We start from the raw sequence: 18,966 nt of genomic DNA, 5'->3' as shown, positions 1-18,966 counted from the left end.
TGCCCGAGAGCTGGGACTTAATTCTTAGTTGCTCTTTTGGTCAATTCAGTGTGTGTGGCCCCTTCCCCTTTCCTGGTTGTGATGGGGAAGGACCCTCCTTGGGGAGGTCTGGGCTTCCTAAGGAACCCGGTGTTCAGGAGATTGTGCCTGTGGGGGTGACGTGGTTTAAGGGGCAGTACTTTGGTGACAGTGCACGCATTTTTCTTGAAACAAAGACTTTTCTTGCATCAGCAGTGCTGCGTTTGTCCTGTTGCTTCATGGGGCCCATGTTTTAGCAGATGGCTGTGCTCTATCGTCTGGTAATTGTCTAAACGTGGTGCTGTTGATTTGGCGAGTGTTTTTCTTCTGTTCTCTTGATTTATGTTTGTGAACCTTTTTACTGTCTGGGTTTTTTTGTTAATGATCTTAGCCTTTTGTTCTCAGTCTATTTTAAGGCTTAAATTGTTCCGCGTGCCACAATGGGAGTTTCACAGAGCATCGCAAAATGCCGTTATTTTCCTGACTCCCTTAACCGAGATACAGAGCATCATCTTCCACTTCCATCTGCAGCTGCCGTGGCCCCTGGCACACCGGGAGTGAAGGTCTCCTCCCCGGTGGGGTGGGCAAGCAGAGCTCTTCCAAAGCAAGGGTCTGCTGTGCAGTTTGCAGAGGGTCACGCGGATCACGCAGGTGATCTTGGAATAAATGGGAATTGTGGACTGAGCAGGTTTAGGAGAATTAGAAAACCCTAATGAACATCCAAATAGCTTTGTAATACGGTGTTGCCATAGAAACGTAGTTTCTACAGCACCTCGTCATCGGAGTTGTGCCAATACTCTCTCCTGCTTCACCCAGTTGTAGAGCTGTCTTAAGCAGCTGAGGGCCCTTGGCTGGAGTATCGTAGGGGTTTCCATGCAAGTTAGCAAAGATAACACCCAGCTGGCCTAAAGTTAGCATCTAGCGCAGGGGAACCACCGGGTGCTTTCGCTACAGGGGAACTGCTGGGTGCTTTCGCTTCAGGGGAGCGCGGGTGCAGTGCTGCAAGGACTGGAACCCCCCTGGGTGCTGCTGGTCCACCCTGAGTGAGGGGTGGGCTGCTCGGCTGTGCCAGCTGAGGACGTGGGCTTGGTGATGGCCCCTTTGGTCCCCAGGACTGTTCTCTGCAAGGAACACAGCTCCTCCATCATCAGCTGCCGACACGCTGAGCACGGTGCCTGTGACTCGGAGCATTAATGGCTGCAGTCATTATCACTATGTGCAAATAAAGCTGGGCATATTTTCTCTGTGCACATGCACCCACGGAGAGATGCGCCCTTCTATTTTACAGACAGTGCTAAAATGTGTTGTTTTCCCACACCCTTCCTCTCTTCCCTGCTTCTGTTCAGGCTTGGGGTGAGCGATCGATGAAGGAAGCAGCACGCAGCTCCGTGACAAAAGGGAGTATAAGCGTTTTGTGAAATGTGCTCCAAGTGCAATATTCAGCCTCCCAAAATAAACTGTGAAGCAGCCCCATTCAGGGACAGGCAGCGAGTGCAAACTCCAATCCAAATGTCTTGAGGAAAATAAAAAAGCTGCCTGGTGAGTCCCGAGGGCTGCGCTCTGCGGAGGGGCTCAGGGCACTGCAGGAACCGTGCCGAGCACCCGGGGGGTCTTTTTCTTAACGAAAAACAAAACATACCCCCCCCCAGACCCCTGAGCTACAGGGACTTAATTAAGCAACAGCATGTGGTTCTTGTGCTTCTTGATGATAACTGAGTGCCAGATGATGGGACGTAGCAGAGCTTTTCTCATGTAAGTACTAGTATTGTGCTGTGAAAATGAGACAGGCATTAAAAACAGTCCTCCCGATTAATATTGGAAGTTGAGTGCTCTGGGTTCTTCTGTATGAAATTAAACATTGCGCGTCTGATGTAAAACACTTGCAAGACAGGTAATTAATAACATTAGAAACTAGTTAACTGGAAGTTCTGTGTATCTGATGACATCTACGTGAGCAGACTTGATTTGCAAATCACTCTGGAAGTTGTGGAGAGGTCTGGGGGGTTTTATTCTCTCGTGGGCTCCTGCTCCCTTGGCTGAGGAGTGAACAGCCCCGAGCGGGGGCTAGGTGCTGTTCCAGGCTTGGGGCGACCTTCGTCATCCTCGCCTGGAAACATACAGATGAACGAATTAGTAAACAAGTACATGCTTCCGTGTTTTCCCATCCCAGGGACAAGGATCTGGTGGGAACCAAGAGCTGCCGCCTGGGGAGGAGGATGTGGCAAGGCTCGGACTTGGTCTGCGTTAATGAGACGATGCCTGCCTTGGCCCGTGCTCCCCTGTGCCCGGACCGTGCCGGGTGACGTCTGCCAGGGCCACAGCGAGGCAGAGCTGTGTGTCGTGTCTAATTAGCAGTGAGATCTCCGGCACAGGGATTCTTTTGCTTCTCCCATGTTCGTTCCTTCCAGCAGCAGCAGCAGCACAAGGGTGGACACTGGTGCTCAGAGGCAGAGGGTTCAGTGACCTCTTGTCCTAACAGCACCCCGTGGTCCCCATAATCTATTCCTGGAAAGCTACTGCTTTGTTTCTCCGTTGGGTTCAGCATCGGTCAACTCAGGATGGATTTTGGGGGGAAGAAAGAAACAGAAGTTAGCAGCTCTGTGGTCTAGCTGTCCGGTGTCCCTGACTCCTTGCTAGTTAGCAGCATGGTCTTCAGTCTTGGACATGGGATTTTGGAGATGCTGTGGAGGGGTGGTAGGGAGGTGCAGGCAGAGGGCAGAGTGCCCAGGCTGTGGGATTTGGGCACCTTGCTGCAGGGGGGTGGCTGGGTTGTCCCCCACCATCCCCGGCTGCAGGTCCTGTGTGCGGAGCAAAGATGCTTCAGATGTAGGTGCTGCTTTTAATGCAAACCCCCTCAGTCTGAACACCTGGAAACCACGATGGAAAAGGGTCAGAGACCCCAAACCAGTGAGGGTACGGGGAAAAGTTAAAGGGGAAAAAGTGTAAAAGCAAGCTGTGTATCTGCTTGCCTGGTTTGGGGTGTTCTCCCAGCAATGTGGGGTGCCACAGGCTGCTCCCTGGCCAGGAGCACCGCCACTGCCAAGTGGCTGCTTGGAAGTGCCGAGGGCAAGTGAGACCCTTTGGTGCTTTTTGTTGCCCTTCTGACAGGTAATAAACAGAGCTCTCTTCTCATTATTACTAAATCAAAACCCTATTGATTCCTTGTGTGAAAATCCAGTGCAATGTAAAATGTTTTATTTATGCTTTTAACCCAACCTTGCTGCAAAAATGCTGTTTTTGTAAATAAATGAAATGAATCATTGCCAAGCCAGAGGCTCTAAAAACAGCCCAGCTCTCCGTGGCGTCTCCCAGTTGGCGGGAGGCTTGGCCGTGCCGGCTGGTCCCAGCAGAGTTATGGGCTGTCGGTGAGCTGCCTCGGGCACTGCGTAGCGTTGGGAGCCAGATCTGGCTCTGCGTGCGGTGTCAGGGCTGAAAATGCTGTTGTGTCCCTGTCTGTCCCTTGTCACTGTGCTTCCTCCAGGAGCTCAGAAACTACCGCAGTGCTAAAATACCTTTCCAATCCCAAGAGTATTCCCTGTCTGCTCTGGAAGAGAGGAGCAAAATGCAAAAGGTTTCAAGAGTAAAATGCTACTCAGCAACACATCTCTGCCCACCTTCCAGGTGCGTTCTGCAAAGGACATGCCAAAAAAAGGAAAGCAAGGCACTGATGCTGTGTCCTGCTGCTCTGTTCATGGGCAGTCGGGGGAAATGGCCCCACCATGGGTTTGGTTAGTAGGAGCGTCTGGAGCTGGTGAGACCAGGTTCAGACCCTGCGGCTGACCTGGTGTCGGGGTGGTTGCGTAGAGCACCGAAGATGGAGGTGTTGCATGCAGTGTGGCACTTTGCTTGTCAGCGCGGCATTAATTGTAGTTGTTTAATGTGGTGATTAGTGTTGTTTGTTCAGATGTCTAATGTAGCAATTAGCCCCGGCAGGGTGTTCAGTGATAGGTTACGAGTGCTTTCTTCCTGCCAAGAAGTACTCTGCATCTCCAGCCTCCCCTCCCGGCGCTTCTGGGTGCTGTAGTGCTCCCGCACCTCATCTCACAGATGTTGCAGGCGTACAGCTACGTTTGTGCAAGGCAAGGTGACTTGCTGGCAGAGGGATGCTGCTGATAACCATTCAGTGGGAAGCAAAGTTTTCACCAGTGCTATCTCCAGCTCAGCTTCTGGAGTGCGTGGTGTTGTCCTTCTGGCAGCGCCCTGCATGACTTGACCTGCGTTGGTCCATCTAACGCTTTGGTTGAACCTCAGCCTCTTAGCAGAAATGCATTTTGACCCAGAGAAGTGGCCCATGGCTAAAACCCACTGTGATGTCCCACGTGTCCTTACCTGCTGCAAAACTGTGACTGGTACGTTATCTGGGATCATGTCCCTTGATTAAGACCCTCTGGGAGAGGAAACAGAATACATCCCCTGGTGCTGAAAGAGAAAGCTATCGATTTTTCTTTCACTGGGTGAAATCGGTTTCTGGGTTTTGATGGATGACAAGTTGAAGTGTAACATAATCCCCAAGCTGTGGGGGTTTGGTGCTCTCTGGGGCCGATGCCGTCTTATTCCCAAAGCTATTAGCGCTGGCAGGCTGCTGGTACTGCTCCATGGTGCTGCCCTGCTCTGGCGAGGGAGGCGCGAGGGAGAGGGAGGCATCGCAGCAGCAGCTTTCCAATGGATTGTTTAATTAGCAGAACACTTAAATGTGAGCATCAGATTAAAAGGCTGGGGCCGAGAAGTACTGTGGCTCTCAGGGGAGGGGAAAATGTACTAGATTTACGCAAATGGGCTGCAGAGTGTTAGCAGCTTTCTCTGGGGGTTTTCTCGCCACTCTGTCGAAGGCCTGGCAGGGGGGGCTGTGCAGCGGGCTGGCTTGTGCCTCGTGCGTGGGACGCTGGCCTGTCCCACCCAGCTGCTCGGGTCTGCTCCAGGAGCCCTCTCATTGCACCCTCCACTCATCATCCTCTGGGGTCCCAGAAATGCGTGAGGGGCATTAGGGACATGGTGCCGTCTGTGGGTTGGAGGCAGCTATACAAGCAGTTCATGGAGAAACGAGTTGTTTCTGGTCCTTGGTGAGTTCTGGGCTGTAGCCCAGTGCTGAGCAGCGATGCCTCTTGGCTGCCCTCAGTTCTCCAGGGTGGGCTGAGGTCTGGGAGCACGGGGGGGCCCAGGGGAGAGGCTGGGGGTAGGTGAGCCCCTGCAGAGGTGGCTCTGTATTTTTGGCTGGGCTCCTGCCATGTGGCTGATGAACGTAGTCACTCAGGGAGGTTTCTGGGGAAAAAGGAACCAGAGAGTTGCTTCCAAGCCAGGTGAACTGCTCTGGTTCAATTTCCCCCAGTTCTTCATCATTTGAAAAACAGATCCTTCAGATAAAGTTGCTCCTCAGACTTCCTGGTTTTTATCAGGAAAGCAAGCTGACTTCCTGTTTTTTAAAAGTAAAACTGGAAGAAGAAAAATAGCTGCTGGCAGCAAGTGCATGTCATAGGAAAGCAAAACATAAAGGTGCAAGAGATGAAGCTGCAGCAGATGTGTGCCGGGCATCCGATCACTTCCAGCAGCCCCTGCCTCTGCGGGGCATCTGGCTGTATAGGCATCTGACCCAGGGAAACAGTTGCTACCTTCTTACCTCTAAAAAAGCCGTTCCTTGAGGAGGGCAAAGCAGTTCTGGTGTTTACAAACCCACCAGGGAAGATGCCAGTGCTGAGAAACACTGTCTTGACTGGGAGTTTATAGAGCGAGATCAACTGTATGTTGGTTGCTGCTTTGCGCCTGGAGGCTGGGAACTTCAAAGTGAATTATACAAGTGTTGCACGTCCATGCCGGGAGGTGGCTGCTGGAAGGAGCCGCCTTCTACCCCCTCTCTGGCAGCCCTTAAGGCAAGAGTGGAGCTGGCTGTAGGAGAAGCACTAATTCAGCCGCGGGGGCAGCAGTGCTGTGGCCAGTAACAACAGCTTGGCTGGACATGGTTGAGTGGAAATGCTGAAGCGAAAGAGAACAAGGGAAAACGTTGCGCTGAAGACGTGTTCTCACTGTGGTGTCAGACTGTGTCTCCCTAGGGAGGTTTCCTGGTGTTCCCGCCCATTCCCACATGTGTACCCACACATGTGCCCGTCCACCAACATTGTGTGCTTTCTGTTCTTCCAAGGCGTGTCCTTGCCTGGGCACCCCTGCTTGTCTGGGGTGGACTGAGGATGGAGCCGGGCTGCTGGCAGTGACCAGGACTGCTGCATCAGTGATGGCTTGTGGGAGGCCAGCCCCAGGGTATCCCGGGGGGATACGGTGCCAGGGGCGGCTGCACCCTGCTCAGCACGGAGGTGCTGTGGCAGAGCCCACTACTCAGGGTCCGCAGCCCTCTCCGCCAAGGAGGTCTCCACATGCTCTTTGCTCCCAGGGGGATGCAAAGCCCTGCAAGGCCTGACTTGGTGCACCAAGGTCTGCTTCTGCCTCTGCTTTGGCTAACAAAGGCCTCGCTTTTTTCCACCACTGCTCTTTTATACAGCAGACCACTCTAGTAAAACCTCAGTGTTTCCCCACATGGTGGGAGAATTCTGCAGAGGACATCTGGAGCATGGGGTTCAGGTGTCCTCCAGGTATGTGAGCGGTCCTTTGCCCTGGGCTGATCCCAGGATGTTTGAGATGAGAAGGGTCATTCCTGCAAGGATCAGACAACGTGTGTTTCTTGCGTGATCAGCAGCTGCAGAATCAAAGCTGGGTCCAGGTCCCATCCCAGTGCTTCTCTGCGAGCATCTTCTCCAGAGCACTGCTCCCAGCTGTAGCCCTGAAGCCTGGAATCTGCTTGGGGCCGTGAAGTAGGACTTCAGAACCACGAGCAACAGGCATCCCAGGGAGGAGTGCGGCAGCAAAACCTCATCTGCTGCGATTCCCGGTGCGCTGTGATAAGCTCTCTTGATTTCTTTGTGAATTATTTAAAATGCAGGAATTGCAAACAGAAGCCTGGCTGGTTTTGTTGTGTGCACAGGCTAGATTAGAGCAGGAAGCTTCATTACAATGAGCTTAGAAGTCTTCAAAGGCTTGGATGTATTTTCCCCTTCATTGATAAGCAATATTGATTTCAGCAGCGGTTGCCTGCTATGCCTGGCCACAGGAGTGTGGTACTCCTGCGGACCCAGAACTGTGCATTAGCACAAAATTGTGCACTTACTGTTGAGCAAACTAGGTTGTTTCCTGCAGGCTAATTCACTTGTGGGAGAGAGGCTTCAGAAGATGTTTGAAGGGGAGATTTGTATTTTTTCTGTGCCAAGTGAGACCGTCGGAGCTGCTACATTATATTGCTGCCCCTCATACTGGCTGCCAGTGCTGCTCATCCCAGTGCAGAGTAAAGCAAGTTAACTCAAACATACTCTACTCCTGTAGAAAGCCCTCCCCATGGAAAGGGAGTGTTTGCCTGTGGTCTCTGTGCTGAAAAAGATAGTCTAGGTAACATGCTGCTTCCAATGAAGTCTTTCACCTTTTTAAAGTATAGCATTTTATCACATATTGTGGTGCTGCAGGGAGAAAAAAAATGTTTTCCTCCTTATAATTAACCAACTAAATGCAGGATTTTGTATTTGTGAAAGTGGGTCGGGCATCCTGCTATGGCCAGGTACCAGAGACAGAAAAGAATATGATGGTCTTAAAGGGGTGAGGAGAGATGGGGGAAGGAAGCGCTTCCCTGGCCCGCGTGGGCTCTTGACATAATTAAGGCAAGCAGCTGGTGGTGCTGAGCTCGTGGTACGGCGTAAACCAGACTGATCAAAAGCAGTGGTTATAAATGTTGCCATTATGCTGATTTATGTGCAAAGATTTATCCTAATCAACTGTTCCTCATATGTCACATCACTGATGCTCGCCCAGATTCAGTGATACAGCCAGAGAGCATGTAAGGCTGGGGTCTGTGTACCTGGGGAAGACAGACATCTCCTGTGGGTCACACACACGTTGCCTCTACTTTCTCACTTGCTTGTGCCTCTGAATTTTTTTCAGAAGCAAAATAACAGGATAAAGGTTTAAAAAAAATGCTCAAGTTTCTTTGCTGTAGAATATGCTTCTGTTTGGTTGTGATCCAGAAGTTGTCCAGAAAAATATCACTAAAACAAGGTGTACCTGATAAATACCTGCTCGTGCACATCTGGATGCTGGAGCGTTTACATGGAGAGCTGTGTGGGAGTGTTCCCACTGGAGTCCCATGAGTTAAGATCTACACGGTGCGGGGACTGCAGGAGCATGTTGGAGGTGCCTGATGATCATCCATTAATGGGCTTGGCCAAGTTGAAATTCAGCCTCTTAATCGAGCTCTTGGATGATTCTCAAAGACATTTGAGATCTATGAGGATTTAAGCTCAAATTGCATCATGATTTGCATGACTAATAATGTGTGTGTGATGCCCCACGTCGCAGCAACCATGACCTGAGCTCACTCGCGGCAGTGTCTCCCCATGAAATATGTTTGACTGAAACATGAAATCACAATAATGTGGGAGCAGCAACTTCTTTGTATCTTGAGCTTTTTGGATGCACTTGGATCACATTGAATTTTTGGTTGTTTTCTTATTATTCACTTCCAGAATGACAAAGACCCAAATGTTTTATAACTGGAAACCCAAGATGCCAAAAGCTGAAACTTTAAGAATATAAAATATTGTGAGTTGTGTCATAAAGCCACATGAATGTCAACGCTGATTCCTGGAGGCTTGACTTTCTTCTCCTTTACACTCACTTAAATCCAAATTAACCCTGGTTCAGCTGCTTTAGGCTGGCATGAGACAGGCCCTGAATTGGGCTGTTTTGGTCCTGAGTGGGCCCTTGTGTTTGCAGAGAGGTTTGAAAAGGCCACGCTCTTGGATGCTGTCTCTGCATCCCAGTTTCCTCGGCATTGATCTCACCCTTCTGCCACTCAGAGATCCAGGCTTGAAGTTCCATCACTGGTTTTCACTTAATTAAAAATTGACCTCACCAATACATGATCTGAAATGAAAAGCAGGCATGTCAGACCATGGTTGCTAAATCTTTCATATTGTCCCTGGATTTTCTCAATGTTTTTAGCTTACCCTTGCACTCTTGTAACATGTTTGCTGCAGCTGGAGGGGATTAGAGCCCTTCTCCTGCTCTCCCATCAGCTGGTTTGCTCTTTGGAGTAGAGTCATGAATAGTTCTGTCTGTTTTCTGCTAGTAAGTCTCAATGAGGGGTGGTGAATAAATTGTTGTTGTGGTTATTATGTTGACAGGTGACACTGAACACGATGGCAGAGGAGTTCTGTGGCAGGCATTTGGTACCTGGAATGTACTAAATCAAAAGAAATAATTAAGAGCAGTTGTTGTTTAAAGGCAAGCTGGCTGAAGCCAAGAAATACTGGAGCCCTTTGGTGCTGTTCAGGTTGGCTGGAAAGAGGGATGCTCGGAGAACGGAGATGCATCCTCTGCAGGTACAGGTCAGGTTGCAGAGAGCTGAGGGACAACAACCATTACAGCTTCACCTTTAGAGAGCTTTGTCTCCTGTTTCTGGCTGGCGTGTTCTGAGGCCAATGCTTCAAAGTCCATTTTATCTTTTATTCACAAATGCTGATGTGTTTAAATGAATGGTGCAGTGCAGTTGCTATAAATAAGTGAGTGTCAATACGAGGCTTTAGCACATGAAAGGCTCATTGATGGGAGCCAGCACTGATAATGGCTCTGCGGGTTCCTTCAGAAGTCCGCAGGACACAGGAGAGGAATCAGGCTTGCGATCCGTTGCAAGAACTTTTTGATCTTGGCGGTGGTGCTTGCTCTGTGCAGGATGGGAAATAGGGAAATAATGGAGAAACTGTTTATTATTATCCTTGTGAAAAGATGAGGGAGGACCCATGTAGGTGGCTATGATAAACTGATATTTTACAGGAACATTTTTCTGTCTTAACCTTGCTCCTGCGGCTGCAGGAACCCATAGCTGTCGATCCAAATCAGTCCTTTCAGCTATCTGCTTGGCATCCTGTGTCTGCAATCCTTTCTCTGGTTTTATTTGCAAAAGTGAAATATCAGCAAGTTATTCCAACCCCATGCCCGCATCTCTCGCCTGTGGCTCTTGGGGGTATATGTATGACACACCTTGTACCAGAAGATAAATGCTCTAATAATAGATGCTGCGTGTCTAGATCTCCGGGCATGGCAGAAAAGCTTGGAGTTTAATAAAAACAGAACAGTCTTCTGCCTTACCGTGGCCCTGCTGAAGCTTGGGAGGTTCAGTAGGAGAGCATAGCATTGCATTGGCTTTGGAGGACTGCTGCAGAAGGGGTCCCACTGGAAGACACTCTCCTTGGGAGATCTCTTTAGCTATCCCCTGGTGCTCCTTCCCACTCTCGATTGAGGATGGCTATAGCTGAACATCATTGCAGAATCAGGCCTTACTTGGATCTGGATGCTGCAACCTGGCTGTGGCAACAGCTCAAATGGTGCATTGGCCTGTGACATTGAGGTGGCCCCTTGCTTTGGGGCAGGCAGGTTTTTGGGGAGGGAAGGGACCAACATGTAGCACATAGGCCAGTTGTACAACATGCTGTGGATGAAGCCAGGGGCCAGCTTCCAACCAAATCTCCTTCTGGGGCAATATTTTATTGTTTATTTTGTTTGGTTTATTTGTTGGGAGCAAGTCAACTTGGGAGCAGGTCAGCTTTTATTTGTTGGGAGCAAGTCAACTTGGGAGCAATTCAATTTTTATTTGTTGGGAGCTCAAAGGAATTGCACTAACGTGCTCAAGAAGAAACTTTCTCCTTTGGAGACAATGTCCCCGTGCCTGTGGAGCCACTGAAGGTTGCCTTAGATACAGGAACAAATAGCTTGTACAAGGCATTGGCTTTAATTGAAGGCCGTTTCCTGTGGGGACAGTGAAATTTCCTCCTACACGCAGCATCAGTGGACAAGGAGGTGTTTTATGCTCATGTCTGCCACCAGGCCAGGCAGTAGGCTTGGTGGTGGTGGTGGTGCTCAGGTACTCCAGCTGGGATGCGGGCGCTCTCGTACCCTGGCATTTCCAAGGGTATCCTCCTCTGTAAAAATGCTGTTGGCGCAGAGATGGATTTTCTTGACGAGGAGACTGATCCCTTCTCCAGGCCACATTGCATTCCTGGTTGGAAGCCGTTTGGCTTCAAATTAAGGAGAGACTGGCTCATTTTGGGGCTTTGTGACTCTGCTATCTGGTGTGGTCCATGGGTAGGTGTAGCGTGCCTTTCGCCACTCCTGGTTTGGGACTGCCCTGGAGTGACGGCAGGGAGCAGGCAGGCTTGCCTACTTCGCTCTTGTCCCTGCCCATTTTTCTCAGCGGCGGCTGTTCTTGTTCCCAATTCATACTGGGCTGCCATTGCACATTGTGCTTTGCTATTGCTCGTGCTTATTTTTTTCCCCTGGATTTTATTTTTAATGTCACTGGGGCTATGATGATGGCTGTTTTCTTCCCCCTGCTGTAATAATTGGTACTTCAGAAGAACTGAAATAGGCTGCCCTGCCTTCCTGCTGGATTGCTTAATGCATTTTAATTTAATTAATTAAATTGTCCATTTTGGTTACGTCACGGGCAAGGTACAGGAAGTCAGGACCTGGAGTGGAGCGGGCTGACGCGGCTCACAGCACGCAGCCTTTCAGGGCTTTATAAAAGCTTTTGTTAGAGGTACATGTTGCTGTTTTTCCCCTCTGTAGTGGCTCCATTAAGGCTGTAGCTCTGCGATGGGGCTGGGTTGGGTGTTCCCATTCTGCATGTTTGGATTGGTTCTATTCGGTGTCCTTTTTTTCAGACTGTTGGATGGAGAATGATCACGCAGTGGGGATCTGCTCAGCTTCCAGAAGATGATATTTGAGCTTGGCATCTCCAGTGCTGCCTTGCTGGATGCTGGGATCATGGGGATCTTGCACTTAACCCCTAGCACCCCATCCCACTGTTGCACCTGACTCTGGGCGTGCATGTTACCTCGAAACTTTCCGAGTCCTTTTAAAGTGCGTACAGCAGGATGTGTGATGGGATGCTGGTTCACCATGTGCCTTGCCCAGTGCTGCAAGAGCAGAAGCTGTTATGAGGCTCGACTTCATTAAGGCCGGCTTTTTTTGGGAAAAGACTGTCTTGTCTGCATGTGATGTGTCTCAGGCCTCTCCGCTGTAGTACGTGTTTATATGAAACCAGAAGGCAGCATTACTGTTGCATCGGTATTGCTCACTTTACCTCCTGGCCCAGCCATCCTACCTGAGTTGCTAGACGTTCAGCAGCATCTCCAAAAGGTGCTCACAGGGCAAGCCCCAGAGGTCTGGAAACCTGAACTGCGGTTAATGTTTCAGAAAGGTGTCCATTCAGCCTCTCTACTAAAGTATTCATGGCTGGGATCTTTAAAATTGCTGCCCAGAGTGGGGAAAACAGATGGACAAACAAAAAACCCCTCACTTTTGCTGATTTGGTCTTCCATCATTTGGCAAGAGAGGAGCTGGCTGCAGTATGAAATGTTACAGCAAGTGGTGTTGTGATAGTTCATCTGTCAAAATACTTGTCCTGTTAATGGCTCCAGCTGTTTTTCTTGCTGATGGATCCACACAGGAGAGAATGGCCAGTTGCCCTGGGGTCAGTTCGGCAGTCGTCACCCTCCCAGAGTAGGAGAGCATGTTGGGGTAGGACCAGGGGTGCTTTCTAGGTTCAGCTCTGCTGAGAAAAGAATCAGATATGAGACTTGCAGACTTACACAGTGAAGATGTCTTGGAAAAGTCAGAAACTGAGCAAAAGCAAAAGAGAAAAACCTGTTGCTCTTCTTTGGGTGACAGCTTGTAGGGGTGCTGTATGATAGTGCTGGTGATGGGTATTTCCCCCTCCACGCTGCCAGCGAGGCTGTGCTATCTGCAAGGTTACTGTTTACCAACCAGGTAGAAGAAACTTGCCTGCTAATTTACCTGCTTGCAGCATAGGGAAGGGCAAGACCTTTGTTTTGCGGGCACTGTTCTTATGCGGGAGGGCAGGGTCATTGCAGTGAGAGCTCCTGGGCTTCCCATACGCTCGGGGATGGGGGGGGACAGGGCACCCCTGCCTGTTGGAGGGCGATTCGGTGGAGAGCGCAGCATATGCCTCGCTTAGTTTATTAAATCTTTGATAGAAAGGATCAAACTCCAATTTAACTTTAAAATGGGATTCTCAAGAACTGTTGGGGCTGGACTTATCAATTGATGCTGCATAATTCATTGCTGATTTTTATCACATCATTTAAACATAAAAAAAGCTATCAAAGGGTCAGCCCAGGAAAGTCAGCTGCCGACAGCAACCTTCTCCTTCACTTGCCCTCTCTCACACCAGCCGTGCGAGCAGACTGCATCCAGCGGGGAGCGTGGCCCCCCTGCTCATGGAGCCCGGCAGAGCCGTGGGGAGGGGAGAGGGGTGCAGGGTGACCTTTGTGGTGTAGCTCAGAGGGACAAAGGGAGGCATGAAAATGATGGTATGCTCAGCCTCAGCCTTATGTCCTGCTGCGGTGTTGACCAGAGAGGTATAAAATATAGCCGACGTTAGCACATGATGGCAAAAACATGGCCCTCGGTGCTAGCCAGCTGCCACTTCCCGTGGGGGCTGTAACTGATGAAGGCTTCTTGCAAGGAAACTTCATAAAACCTAGATTTTATTGGGTTGCTTTCAGGGCCTTGATACTTTGGGAGTTAGCACTTCTCCTCAGACCCAGTGACACTCAGATTGTGTTTTTCCCGCAGTGAAATGGCTTTCAGAGGTGGGTCGATAATTCTTCAATCCAGATTTCTTGCTTGGCCATAGGTTATGTGAAACATTTCCAACGTGGTTCACAGTAAGTGCATGTTTTTCTTAAACTCTGCTTGTCCTTGGGAAATCCAGACAAAAAGTTGTTCTGTGTGTCTTGGAGTATCCCATAAACAAAGCTGGCATGTGTCTGTGTGTTGTGCCGATGCCATTAGTTGTTTTTGGAGGTGAGGAATGAGAGAGGGCAGCAGAGGAAAATATTTGATTGCTGTATTAAGTGTTTGTTCCCAACTCATTTAATAGAAGTTAACTTAGATTCGCCATGATTTAACTTTAAAAAAAAAAAAAAAAAAGGTCTACTTGAGGTGTTAGAAATAGAATTTCTAATTGTGATAGTATCTGGCAGAAACCCTGGCTTTGTAACTAAAGTCAGACTTACTCCTACGCTGTAGGTGAGGTTGAGTCATGGAGGTGACAGGTTTCTATTTGAGATGAAAGTAATACATTTTCGTGTCTCTGTCAAGTCCTCCCAGCTACCGCTGTGGCCCGAGGTAATACGCCGTGGGTGATACACCAACTTGTACAAAGGCAGGTCTAAAGAGACGGGTCAGCATTCGAAGCTCTGGCTAAAGGCTTTGAGACTTGTATGTGAAAATGACTCTTAATGATGCAAACAGCCGTGTGTTACCACCAACACCAGGTGGTTTAATGACGAGGCTGTTTCTGTTTGGATCTTAATGCTGTAGAAGACTCAGCATGTCTTCTCCTGGATGAGCCCTGGCTCAGGACAAGAAGCCTCTGTAAGCCTGTCTGTGCTTTGCATGGGGTTTTTTTATCTTCCCTGCAGTCTTTCTGAAAAACCCTCCTACTTTTCACAGTCATCAGGGGCAATCCCAGGAGTCTTCCTCTATCCCTTCTCCTAGGAATTGACCAGGAGAGCACCAAAAGCTGCCCTTTTTTCCCCATTGCAATTGCATCCGTGTGCCGAGTGCTGCGCTCTGGCCCCTCTCAGCCGGAGGTGCCGGGGCCTCAACCAGCAGCAGCAAGGCTTCAGGGGACCCCGGTGCTCCACACCCCGATCGTGGGTTTCCTTAGGCTCCCTGGGCTGCTCCAGCTGCTGAGCCTCTCCAGCTGTGGCCGCGCGGAGCGAAGCAGCGATGCTGCTCCCCAGGAAGACCCTCCCAGCTCTCTGCCCCAGGCTTTTTGCTGCTCTCTAGACCAGACCCAGCCAGCGCTGGCCGGGGACCTGCTCCTCAGCCCTCGGGTCGCTCTTCCCGCTCTCATTTGAGCCCCTGTAAATGCACAGAGTTTTTCCTGCATGGGAAGGAAATCTCCACTGATATTTATGAAACTTTGTTTTCATAAACTGCTGGTTGTTCAATAGGGCATAAAACAGCCAGTATGAGATAGTTATTTGCTCTACAAAATCATTTTGCTCCCTAGCTCCAATTTTACACGGCGCTCACTGCATTTCATTTAGTTCTCTAAGAAATGTGACACAGTAGATTAACTATTGATAGCGAAATATGGAGTTTCCTGTACGACTGTCACTTACCTTCCTCCATCCTCTCCCTTTTAACCCCATGTGATGAAGTAGTGCCAAACCCTGTTGCTCCTATGAAGAAACAAGTTCTGAAATGACTCAGTGAAGAGAAATTTTAGCAGGATGTTTTAGGCATTTTTGCTGTTTCCTATGCCTCCTCAAAGTTAGCATCCAAACAACTGGTGTCTTTAATGGCTGTGAAGCATATTGTTCAGCCTAGGTAGTAGCATCTCTCTTGGTGACTAGTCATCATCCAGCACCTTCAGCACAGAGAAATATTGCCATCGTCAACATAAATTACCATGTATTAAGTCAATAATGCATAATTAACAACATGGCAAATAAATTATTGTGCAGCCGATTGGGAAATACTTAAAAAAAAAAAAAGTAAATAGGCTGAAGAAACCTATCAGATTATTTGATTTTTTTTTTTCCTTTATTTTTTTCATTTCCCATCTGTTCGGGACACCCGACCGCAGTGCTGCGGGTGTGCCCGGCCGGTGCTCAGAGGAGCCTTGGTGGGCAGCAGCCAGCAGCAGCATTTGCAGCCCGGCCGCAGGACCGCGAGCCTGGCTGGAGGAGAGGAGGCCAACCGCCTTCAGCAGTTATTTTAGCACAGAAAATGTTTAGTGAGAAGAGGAGGATCACCTGGCTGAATCCCTGCCTGTTTTTGCACAGGGTGAGAGTCCCCTCTCGATCCCAGCATCGGTCTTTCCCCCACGGTCTGTGCCCCATGCCGAGGATGATGCAAAGGACAAGGCGTGGGAGCTGCTGGCAGCCGGGGCTTGCTGGGCAGCGGGGAGGCATGTTGTCCCACCGGCCACGGCGCTGTCCCACCGGCCACGCCACGGCACTACGGGGACCAGCTCCTTAAAAAAGATACCCAAAGTGAGTGCCGGAGGGCGATGCAAGCATTCTTCCCTGGCTTTCAGCTTGTTTTCAAATTGCCACAAAGGTGGCTAAGGGGATGTGGTTAGTGTACAGATACCTTCCTGCAAAGGAAATAACACCTACTAAAGAGCTCTTTAATCTAGTGGAGAATCCATAGCAAGAGCCAGAGGCCAGAAGCCGAATAACCTGGGCCTGATTTCCTTGTGTGGCTGTGCTTTAACCGTCAATACAAAAACTGCAGCGAAACAGTGGAGAGGAGAAATGTTGGTGCAGCATCAGAGCTGCCAGGGTGCTCCTGACTTTTCTGCAGGGTTTCCTCTTTGTGCTTTGAAATAGATAAAACTCGAAAGCAGGTGGTGGGTCCTGGGGCAGGTGGTATTTGCAGAGCCCGTGATGCAGCAGATGCTTGCAGAGGTGGCCAAAAAAGGTCTCGGTATCAAGGAAAGGTGAGCCATGGGCACAGGGAGAGAATTACGAATCCTGTCTTACGTAAAGGGCAAAAATAGCTCCCTCGCCGTGATGCTGCTGTGCGTGGGAAGCTGCAGGTAATGACAGGAGCATCGCAGCCTTGTGGCGCCGGCGGGGTGAAGCGCAAGTGGGGGTTTGCTGCGACTCTGGGCTGGTTTCAGACCTGGCTTGTTTGGAGTGGGTGTCAAAGGGGAGGCTGATCTCCAGGCACAGTGGAAATAAAACTGCTTGCTTGCACAGCCCGTCTGCATCCCCAGGTGAATCCACACTGCTTTTCCTTTCTAAGGGGAAAATCCACAAAGTTTTGCTACTTTTTATATCAGTCCTGTGGAAGCCTCAAAATTGCAGTGGTTGTGAAGGTGCATCTGAGTACGAACAAGTTACCTGTGTCAGTCTCAGTGGAGCACTTGACTTGTAAAACATCTGTTACCAACAGTGGTGCAAAATAAGTCAAGAAATGGGCCAGGTATTGCCATGCCAGCTAACTTTTGCAGTGGTATTGAAATAAAAGGGGTAAAAGCTCTGTACTTGTAAGCTGGGCAAAATCACTAGCAATTACTGAGCAGCAATGATTTTGGTGTCTTTCCAGTGCTTTTTTTAGGGGATCAAACAATGTTTTTTTAGAAAAGGATGCATCCACAGTGGATGGGCAAAACCTGGGGTTAGTAACTTGATGTTTCTCATGGGAGGAGCATTTCTTGTGCCTTTTGGCATGGAGACAGGGAGAACCCAGCCTGCTCCTTGTAAGGCTGCCTCTGTGGATGACTTGGCAGCTCCATGCTGGAAAAAGGTTGTTCCCTAGGGAGCAGCAAGGTCCCCTGCTTACCTGGCAGGGGAGACACCATGATCAGGTAGGTGGTTTTCCCAGGGCGAGGCTCACCCCCTGCAGTCTGGGTGTGCTGACCCCTGCAATTTCACCAAATGCTGGAAACACAACTGCAGAATCTGTGGTAGTGGGGGAATTTTTTTTTTTTTTTTTTTTTGTGGAGGCCCCATCCGTAGAAACATTCAAGGTCAGGTTGGACAGGGCTCTGAGCAACCTGATCTAGTTAAAGATGTCCCTGCTCACTGCAGGGAGGTTGGGCTAGGTGATCTCTGAAGGTCCCTTCCAACCCAAAGCATTCTGTGATTCCTCTGAAATTTTGTGGCAGACTGTGTCTTGACAGCCCCCTTCCTCCATGCACATCTCACTGGTGGCGGGTGCAGAAATCATTGCAACTCAGTCAGGTCTAGGAGGAGCAACCTTAAATAATTAAATAGTGGGCAGGGTCTTTATAGAAAAAGGTTAATGATCTCATTTTTGGAAGACCAAGTTTGGTTTAAGCCATTTTTATGCAGGAGGGTAGCAGTCAGGCTGCTGGTTCAGAGTAGTCTGGGGGTGGCCCAGTGCCTTGTTCAGGGGGTGCCTGCCCAGCAGTGCGGCCGCACGTCCGGGGTGTGGGCATTCGGGTGCCATCCTGCTGCCGTCCACCCCAAGCAGAGCTTGACCGGGAGCCCTGAGGCGAGGAGAGCCCGTGCTCCCCACTGTGAATGGTCCTCATCAGCCCATTTCTCACACGTCTCCAGCCAGCAATTGTACCCCGCTGTAGTTGGGCAAACATTGATGGTGCAGAGAGGTCGGGAGGCGTGAGTGTTTATTTTACATGCATTTTTACATCTGGTCTGACGGTCTCTCCTGGCCTGTGGCTTGCCATCAGCGCTGAGTTAAATGACCCCAGGGAGTGTAATTCCAAGTCCTTGTGCAATTGCCCCAAGAGATGTGCATGGCCAGCCTCCTGTCTGCGCTTGTGTTGACACAAGCCAGTGTGGGAGCATTTGAGATCACGCTGGCGACTCAGGCATTAGCTGGCCTGGAAAATTGGGAACTATTAGGTTTTCAAGACAGGCAGATCAGAAGTTTGATTTCTGTTTTTTAGGGGCCCTCACTTCCTCCTTAGAGGGCCAAGTGTAATTTCGGGTCTGCTGTGCTTGACCTTTCAGCTTGGAGAAAGGCAACCTTTATACATGATGCATGAGCACAGTTCTTTGAAACCTGCAAGAAATGGTTTGTTCACTGAACATGCAAACAAATTACTTGCTCTGGCCTGGAATTTAAACTGACATTAAGCTCGGAGAACGTCTATATTTAATTATGTATAAGGGCCAGAAAACAATTTATAACCTTAAAACGATGTAATTAAAAGTGAAGCCCTTCCTATGGAAGGAATTTATCCTAATAAAACCCTAGCTCTTTGCTCCTTGGAAAAGCAAAGACACATGAAGTAAAGCCAACCATTTGTAGCACAGCAAGTTTCTCGGCTGTGTTTTAGGCCTGGCTCTGGGTCCGGACCTAACCATCTGCAGGAGGTGGTGTAGCAGG

General features: G+C 49.6%; 1 protein-coding gene and 1 pseudogene across 1 annotated transcript in view; both read left to right on the top strand.

The window, feature by feature from the left end:
- The window catches only part of HS6ST2 (heparan sulfate 6-O-sulfotransferase 2), a 131,611-nt gene that overhangs the window by 62,360 nt on the left and 50,285 nt on the right, over nt 1–18,966 (top strand). The gene's annotated exons all lie outside the window — the stretch shown is intronic.
- LOC142594861 (U1 spliceosomal RNA) lies at nt 17,426–17,603 on the top strand (annotated as a pseudogene).

This window comes from Pelecanus crispus, chromosome 13 (assembly GCF_030463565.1).
Source record: "Pelecanus crispus isolate bPelCri1 chromosome 13, bPelCri1.pri, whole genome shotgun sequence".
NCBI lineage: Eukaryota > Metazoa > Chordata > Aves > Pelecaniformes > Pelecanidae > Pelecanus > Pelecanus crispus.
The sequence above is the reverse complement of the archived record's forward strand: the minus strand, read 5'-3'. Positions and strand labels throughout refer to the sequence as shown.